Here is a 9,302-nt window from a genome sequence, read left to right as displayed (position 1 = left end):
CTATAGTGGTGACCAAAACAAATAAGGAGTATTCGTGCTACTGGCTAATTCCTGCTCACTTGTGACGCCTCGGCTTACATTTCACTCCTCTTTGAAAGCCTTCCTCGATCCCTGAACACCAACGCAGGTGCTTCCTTGACATTCCAGTTCCCATAGTAAACGTCCGTCACACCTCTCCTGTTATTGCGTGTTCGATGGTCTCTTTGTGAACAAAGTTTGTGTTCCTCTTGCTCACGGTTTTATCTGATCACTAAACAGAGTTTCTAGTCTGTACTAACGACATTTAATGTCACAGCTGACATTTATTTTGTGCTTGTCATGTGCCTGACACTCTTCTATATACATTCTGTAAATTAATTCATTTACTCTCACAACTGGCCTTACATAACTACAGGGATTATCCCCCTGTACTGAAGGGTAAACCGAGGCACAGAGAGGCTAAGCAATAGGTACAAGTAGCTAGGAAGTGACAGAGCCAGGATTCAGATCTAGACAGTCTGACTCCGGGGAAAAACCCACGCTCTTAACACTTTATTCGCTAAATGAATGAGAGTAAGTGAAGGAGTGGGGGTTGGATGAGACTTATAGAGGTCAAATTCATTTCCCCATGCCACATGGCTGGGCAGAGCGGGGCTGGGGACACACTCTGCGTCTTTGGACTCCAAATTTTATGCGTTTGGTGAGTGTTCCGCGCTGCCCCTTATATTTTTAATTGTCTTGAAAGCAAATGCATTTCTACTCTCTGTGGACACGGTTTTAATAAGCCTATTTAAATATTCATAATTCAGATGCAAACTCCCCCCTGCCGCCTTCTGTGATTCTCGGGCGTCAGTGAGTGGCCTCTGCTCTTGGTGGCGAGGACCCGATGAACCGACGGCCAGCGTTCATCCTCCTGCCTGTATGACCAGACTCTCAGAGCAGACTGCCGAGCCAGGAGGTTAGAGCCGGCCGTCACCGCTTCCAAAATATTAATTGGATGGAAATATTTTTGCTCAACAGGCAGCTGGTTCATACCCTCCCTGGGAAAGTGCAAAATGGTGATAAAAAGTCTCAATTCTTGGCGAAATGATGATGTTTCAGAATATCTCAGGCGTTAACCAACCTGGTCATTTTTGCCCCTTAATTTGCATTCACTCAGCATCGTTTAAAACCTGTGATAAGATGTTAAAAAAAAAAGTCTGATCCAAATCATAGATAAAACCCAAATCTGGGATCCTCAGGCATTTCTCAGTCTTCTCCTGTATCCCCATCAGAATAAAATGCTGAGTTCAGGTCCCCTAGTTTTATTGAAACCTTCCTTCATTACCTGAGGTTAGAAAGCAAATTTTATTAAATTCATATTCTCAGTGCATAAATTACTACTACTTACATATTTTCTCTGAATAGACTCTTATTGAATGAATGAATGAATGAGTGAGTGAGTGAAATAATGAATGAGTTATCCTAAGCCTTAACCTTTCTTGCTGTTCTGCGAAGCAAAGAACAGTAAGCATTTGGTGTGGGGCAGAGAGCTCCTGCCTTGCTGCCCACATTTGTCTGCATGGCAGACCAGCAGGGGAAGCCTTGGTTCTCTTTACCAAACCCCATAAAATTCAAAACATTTTACGTCACGTAGTCGTCAAACATACAGGCTTTGTTACCCTCCCACGTCCGTGCCCGGCTCCTCCTCACTCCCTTTGCCTGGTCTTTTCTGTCTGTTATACTTTCCTCTCATAGTAGGAGTGGCCCTCCTGCCTTCTCTTTTCTTCCATTCCCAACCCGCAGTTAGAAAGCCTCTACATACCGATGATTTGCAAGTTTTCATCTGCATCCCTGACCTGTCCTAACACGAGGCGGTTCATTTCTCCAACTCACTACACAGTATTCCTCTCCTAGTCATTGCCATCTGAGCAAGTGGCCGTTCATTGGGTCGTAATCCCAGGAGTAAGGTTACCAAGGAAAATATAGGACAATATGTATCCTGCAAGTCCATAGGACGGTAGTTTTGGCAGGAGTGTAGCACGCTGGAGAGAGACTGAGAGCGAGAGAGAGAGAGACAGACAGACAGACAGAGATTGATTGATTGATTGATTGAGAGTGAAGAAATTGGCTCATGCAATTATGGAGGCTGCCAAGTCCAAAATCTTCAGAGTGGGTTGAGCTGACAGGCTAAAGACCCAGGAGGAGACAATGTTGTCGTTCAAGCCTGAAGGCAGTCAGCTAGCAGAATTCCCTCTTGCTTGGGGGAGGTCAGTCTTTGTTCTAGTAAGACCTCAACTGATTGGGTGAGGCCCACCCACACTATGGAGGGCAATCTGCTCCACTCAAAGTCGACTGATTTAAATGTTAATCTCATCCAAAAACACTCCCAGAGAAAAATCCAGAATAATGTTTGATCACATACCTGAACACCATGGTCAACGAGACACACAGAATTAACCATGACAAATAGTGTTCCCCAAATTCATCTCCTTCCCAGAACCTCAAAATGTGACCATGTTTTTGCAAATAGGGTTGTTACAGATGCAATTAGTTAAGGTGAGGTCATAGTGGAGTAGCACGGGCAAGACAGAGCTGCATTTTGAGAATAGCATGCAATGATGAAGACAGAGATCAGAGGGCTGGGCCCACAAGCCGAGGAAAGCAGAGAACTCCTGGCCACGCGAGAAGTTAGGGGAAAGGCATGGAGTGGATTCCCCCGTGGAGCCACCACAGAGAGCGTGGCTCTGCTGGCCTTGATTTCAGACTTGCAGCCTCCAGAGCAGCGAGGGAATAAAGGTCTGTTGTTTTAACCCACCAGATTTGGGGTGCTTCGTTACGGCAGTCCTGGGGAACTAATGCAATTGCTATGCTACTGTGTGACTTAAAGTGTGTAAAGGAAACAAAAATCTCTTTGTGGGTAAAAATAAAGAGTCAGGATTTCTCTCATAAGAGACGGGGAGCGGGGGCAAGGCCCGTGACTCAGATGTGCACAGGGACCTCTATGTGGGGAGACAAAGCTGGGGATCAAGCAAAAAGGGCTGGCGGAAGAGGGGGACAGTGAGACTGACCAGAACCAGCTGGGGTTCAGCAAAATGCAGGATGACAACTGAGGACACAAGGTGGAAGGGTCAGAAAAGTCTCCATCATTTTCCTCTTTGGTCCTGTACCCACCCTGGAGTTTTCAGAGCGTCCCAACCTGGCCTCCTACGAACTCAGAAATGCAAAGGGAAGAGAAGAGCTGGAGGCGGGTGGGGGGAGGCTTCGCTAGACCTCCTGTGGCCCTGGAAGGGACAAAGAAAGTTTCAGGTCTCAGCTGGTAAATAAGATGTCACAGCAAAGCATGAGAGCCGGGTCCTTTCTCCCGAGTACAGGCTCTACCTGCAGGTCACGGAGGGGCTTGGTGACAGACGCATTAAAACACCATTAAACTGTGAAACAGAACACAACGGGAAAATAGATTTCACCTTCACGGCGTATCGATCTCTACACCGCGCCATGGCCAAGTTCCTGGACAACTGTTTTCTAGCAGGTTTTACTCCGTCTCCCATTGCTCCCCTGACTTCCTCCGAGGGGGGTGTTACTCGGAATTCTCCGGGACAGCGGGGAAAAGCAGCTGTGCTGCTCCGGGGCCCCCGGCCCGGGGCGCTCCCGCCAGCTGCTGGGTAAACAGGAACCACTTTGGTGAGAGTGAGGAAGGATTTTGGGGGTGACAGGTGCCCAAGGATGAGAAGGACGTGGCCAGCTTCTTGGGGAGCAGGGAGGAGAGGGAGGCCTGGGTCCGTGCAACTATAGACAATGGTGAGAGTTGGGGGGTGGGAGCCACACCTCTTGTGACTTAATTTAGACACCTAAGGACAATGGGGAAGTGCCGCCTTGTAGGATGGCTTTTATGTTGTTTTTTCTTCAAAGCATGTGTATGCCCACACACACACACACACACACACACACACACACACTAAAAACTCTTTTCATAATGAGAGAAAAAGAGATTCAATGCCCTGTAACAAAAAAAGACCAAGGAGCTGTGATTTTCTGAATGAGTTTTGACCCAAGTGAGCAGAAAGAGCAATGCAAAGACAGTAAAATCGCCTACTTTTCAAGGGAATTCGTATTTAATTTTGCAACGGCCTCGAGGTCTCAGCAAACTGGAAGACACATATGTATCCCAGAGTTAATATTAATGAGCTTGAGTATTTCTTTTATGGGGGACTTGTCACACTATTTTCTCTTCAAACGTATTATTGGAGCAATGTTTCAAGGAACAGCCTCTTCCTAAATTGCAGCCGAATCAGAGTAAAATCCTAATAAAAAGGCCACTGGATGGCAAAGTATCCAATAAACTAGGGGGGTTGCCCTATAGGCCACGAAGAGCCAACACTTAATGGTGTTTTGTGTGGTCCCCAAGACCGCAGTGCACCCCAGGTGAAAAATGCTCTCAAAGGTATTTAGATCTGAGCTCTCAACTGTTTTCCCCATTCTCCTTATAATTCATCATATTAAGAATGAAAATACATTTGATAAAGTTAAATATCATTTCTAGATAAAAACTTTGTGTAAAAGAAGATAAAAAATTCTTTTTAACACTGAAACAAACCTATGCCAGGGTAGTGGTGCATCACTCTTAATGGCAACCAAATGAATTCTCTTTGGGTTTAGAAATACACGGTTACCCCATTTCTCTAGTATTATCTTACTTTATAATGTTAATAATAACTGATGGAGTTAAATACAAAAATGGAATAATAGCTCTGATGATGAAAGAGATAAAGAAAAAGCTGTCTGTAAATGACTTGATAGCCTAATTGATTTAAATACACTTGCCAATTAAAAACTACATATAAACTGCCAGTAACTTCCTATATTAAAAATGGGTCTCCTTTTGAAAATACAATAAGGAAAAGATGAATAATCCTTGTAGGAAATGGGTGGAACTACTATAAATAAAGCTGTTTAATATTATTGTCATGCTCACATGTTGAGAGATTAATACTGTGAACATTGTAAATCGTCCCCCGAATAATTTACAAATGTAATGAAATCCAGTAGGAGATATTACAACATGGGGGAAAAAAATCCTCGAAAAGATTCTGTCGAAAAATAAGCTGGACTAGATCTTTGGCCCGGATGAAGATGACAGGCGATGACCTGACCAAGCAGGTGTCGGTCCTTCGTGAAGTAAATACTCTGAGGCCCTACTCTGTGCACCTGGCTTGTGGGAGGGAGAGAACAGGCCTGGTTCTGGCCTTCAAGGAAATTACAGTCTAGTGGAAGAGAAACAGTAAAACCTAATGACAGGAGTGTCGTAAAGGCTGAATCACACATTAGAATATGTTTTAAGAGAAAGCTGTGGGTTGTAGAGAACAGCTGTTCTCTGCCCGGATGAGAGGCCTCCACCCTGATGGGCGCACGGATGGGGTCCCTGGCCGGCCGTGAAGTGAGCCCAAAGCCGTCCACGTCAGACTTCAATCACGTCAGCGACGTTCGACCTGCTCAAGGGTGGAGAGAGCAAGAGAGTTCCCCGGGGAAGGAAAGCAGGTTTGGATGCCCAGCGGGGGAAGATCTTGGCACAGTCAGGAAACAAAAGGGGTTCAGTGTGGACGAGAGATGGGACTCCCGAGAGTCCCGGGGCGAGGTGGAGAGAGGAGTGAGTGGGCCGCATGCGGCCCAGGCAGGGAAAACGTTCCTGGGCCTGAGCAGGGAAGCAGCACAAAAAAGAGAAAGGTCCAAGGAGTTCATTGTTTTCTGCGGCATGGAGGCTGGTCTGGGACAGATGGAGAAGGGACACAGGAGAGCAAATAGAGGCGGGTGCAGTGCTCCAGGGAAAAGAGGGCGCCGTGACTCACGGGCGAGGGCGCGGCCATGGAAGCGAAAGCATTTCACAAGCATCTAGGAGAATTAACGAGATCTGGTGACCCACTGAATGGGAAGTCAGACTTAGGAAGCTCAACTATTTTATTAAAGTTTTTCGCTGGCGTAGTAGAAGCACACGACCACAAAAAGCAGAAACATATCCGTCTATTATTAGAAAATAAACTTGGCATTTTCAAATATTGAAAAAGAAAAAATTAGCCATAAAATATATCAAGGCAACCAGCTAGTTTTTTAGGGCGAAGGGGAGAAACCTGATAGGGCCAATACTTTCTCACAATTTACACCAAATATAAAAATAAAACATTAAAGGTAGTGGAAGGTAATGTAGGTTTTATGTTTTTCTTTTATTTTACTTCACTTTTTTCCGTGCTTCTGGACATCAGGAACAAACACCACATACAAACACTCCCCAGCCTGCGGCTCACTATCATCGACGGGTCTGTGAAAAACACGCTCTTATAGTTTGATTTTCTTCCCATCATTCCCATTCTACTTCTCTTACTCTATACGTTCTAGTCCCAGCAAGTCTAGTGTTATTATTATTATTTTTTAATATGTCTTTATTGATTTCAGAGAGAGGGAGAAAGAGAGAAACATCGATGATGAGAGGCATGGATCGGCTGCCTCCTGCTTGCCCCCTGCTGGGGATCGAGGAGTCTGCACCCCGGGCAGGTGCCCTGACCGGGAATCGAACCGCAACCTCCTGGATCCTAGGTTGATGCTCAACCGCTGAGCCACACCAACTGGGCATCTACTGTTCTTGATAATATTACTACTTAGGGTTAGTGAGCAGTTGCAATGCTAATACATGAAGCCCTTTGGAAAATACCTACCATTTTGTGAGCCCCTCAATGAATCTTAACTCATCTTAAGTTCACTATTATACTGTTCCACCAAATAGATTTAATCAAATATATTTTTATGTCCTTTAATTCTTCAAGAATTGTGTCTATATACGTCTGGTCATTCTTTGTCAGGTTAAACCCTAGCCACTTTATAGCTATTGCTGTTTTTTCAAAAAGTATGTTACTTTGTTTTTGTTGTGTGCGTTTTTTTCGGAATTGTTATTCCCAGGATAAGAAAATGCTATTGATTTTTAAATTTTATTTTGTGTGCTGAATTGGAGGAAAAAAAAATCTTAAATTAGGGAGGGCTTTGTTGAGCATAATGTCAAAGGCAGAACACATAGTGAAAACATTTGTTTGCCAAGAAAACCTATGAAAGTTAAAGAATGTATGACAATTTGGGGGAGAAATTTGCTACATATATGACAGAAAAGAAATTAAATACTCTAAGTACATAAACCATTATCACAAAACAGAAAATTATCATGTATGGGCGAAGAGCATGAAAAAAACAACTAGAGAAGAAATCGAAATATCCAGCAAACATAAATTAATGCTCAGTCATATGTAACCAAAGATCTGCCAATTGGCAGGAGAAAGCATTCGTGCTTTATCATACGCAGTACTCGAAATTCGTGTCATAGTGACAGAATTCCAACGTGACGCAAATTATTGAAAATGGGAAAGTACTGAATCTGTTAACTCAGATGTCTGGGGGTGATTCCTGCTTGAGTCCCAGGCAGAGCCAAGAGCTCACATCTCACAATTGTTTCTGTTGGATTTTGTTCTGCAGGCTGACTTAGTCCACGTGGCAGACAAAATAGCGGCCAGTTGCTCCTTCCAGTCCAGGATACCAAGTCAAAATCTAACAGCTCTCTGCAATGCCTGCATATGAAACCCAGGAAAGACTCGGTCCCGGCCGGGCCACTTGCCCCTGCTGAATAGACAGCGACACTCCACAGGCAGAAGGAGGAACTTGGGAGGGTATTTTTCTTCCTTTCTTTTTTTAATATATTTTTATTGATTTCAGAGAGAGGAAGGGAGAGTGAGAGAGAGAGACAGAAACATCAATGATGAGAGAGTGATCGGCTGCCTCCTGCTCGCCCCCTGCTGGGGATCGAGGAGCCTGCAACCCGGGCCTGTGCCCTGACCGGGAATCGAACCGCAACCTCCTGGATCCTAGGTTGATGTTCAACCGCTGAGCCACGCCAGCTGGGCTTGGGAGGGTATTTTTCAATGCATCAACATTTAAAAACCACAAACCATTACAAACAAACAAGCAAGCAAACAGCAAAACACTGACTGACTGTGGAGAGAGTAGGATGGGGAGCTGGGAAGTTGCCCAGGGCTTGCTCCGTTTCATAATTTTCTTTGGGCCCTAGTGGCACCAAGACCTCATTACAGAAAGTCACCTCTCAAACCACGGGCAGGGACTCGTGGGCTAGAGTGGCTTGCTTTCGACATCGTATCACGGTCCTCAGAGAGAAAAATCGTGCACAGAATGAGAAGAAGCAGTTCCCTCTCAAGGGACAAAAGCAAGAATTGGAAAGGTCTAAGGTGGGGAGGGGAGAGGGGCAGGTGATTGCAACTCAGCAAGAGCAGGTTTCTTAGCTGACAATGTGCTGAGAGCTCGGTGCCAATAAAAAATCCGCAGCGTGTGAGAGGGACGCTCACTTTTCTTTGTTTTCCCCACTAAGTTGATAGGTTGGCAGGTTTGAGGCCCATGTCCTTTAGAAATCCCGCTGCACAGCGTGGAGGTCTAATTCAGCCAGGGAGGCAATAAACAGCATGCAGGTCACCAGGAGCCTCTACTTGGAAAGGAAAAATCTTTTGTTTTATGAAAAATCCAAAGTGCAGGGAAAATTGAGCCCACAAGGGGATGACACGAGGACTGCGGAGAGCAAATGATGAAATTCTGTATCCTGTGGAACGTGGCAGAAAACCTGAGTTCCCGAATTTTACAGCAGATCTGCCACCTTCTAGATTTAAATTCTTTCAAATGGTAAATGGCACTTGCAGCTCTGCGTGGAGAGAGGGGGCCGCTGAAGGGCTGAGAGAGGTTGCTCTGGCCCGATGTTCTGCACCCCTTCTCTGGATGTGGGGACATCTGAGCACATGCGGGGGGGGGGGGGGAGGTAAGGGCCTGCCAGTCCTAAAAGGGGAGGAGCCCAGGGACCATCTCCTCTCCACTGCTTTGCCCTGGACTTGGGGTTTCATAGCTAGAATTTAATAAGAAATGTCAGCGGCAGGTAAGATCGGAAAGTGTTGGATATTATTTTCAATTCTCCTGTTTAAAAGGCAGACCTACATTGCACTGGCTTTCTATTTCACTTAAGATTCCTACTGCGTGTCCACCATAACAGCTTCTGCAGATGTTAGGAGCCATTTCAAGATGATGATTCCACAAGCCAAGGAGAAATGAGGTCGAGCGAGCGCGTTCTGTTCCTTTCAGAATCAGAAAGGCACAAGCTGGTCCATACAGCTAAAAGCAGGAAAGGCTCTGCAGGATCGTGGGGGTCAACAATGTTTCTTCAAGAGGTGAAATGTGGGAAAAGTAACGAGAAATGAAAGGCTGCCACTGGGAGAGAGTGAGGGGAGAGAAGGCGGCCGCAGACCAAGGCAAGT

Source organism: Miniopterus natalensis, chromosome 22 (assembly GCF_054644295.1).
Source record: "Miniopterus natalensis isolate mMinNat1 chromosome 22, mMinNat1.hap1, whole genome shotgun sequence".
NCBI lineage: Eukaryota > Metazoa > Chordata > Mammalia > Chiroptera > Miniopteridae > Miniopterus > Miniopterus natalensis.
Note: the sequence above shows the minus strand (reverse complement) of the source record.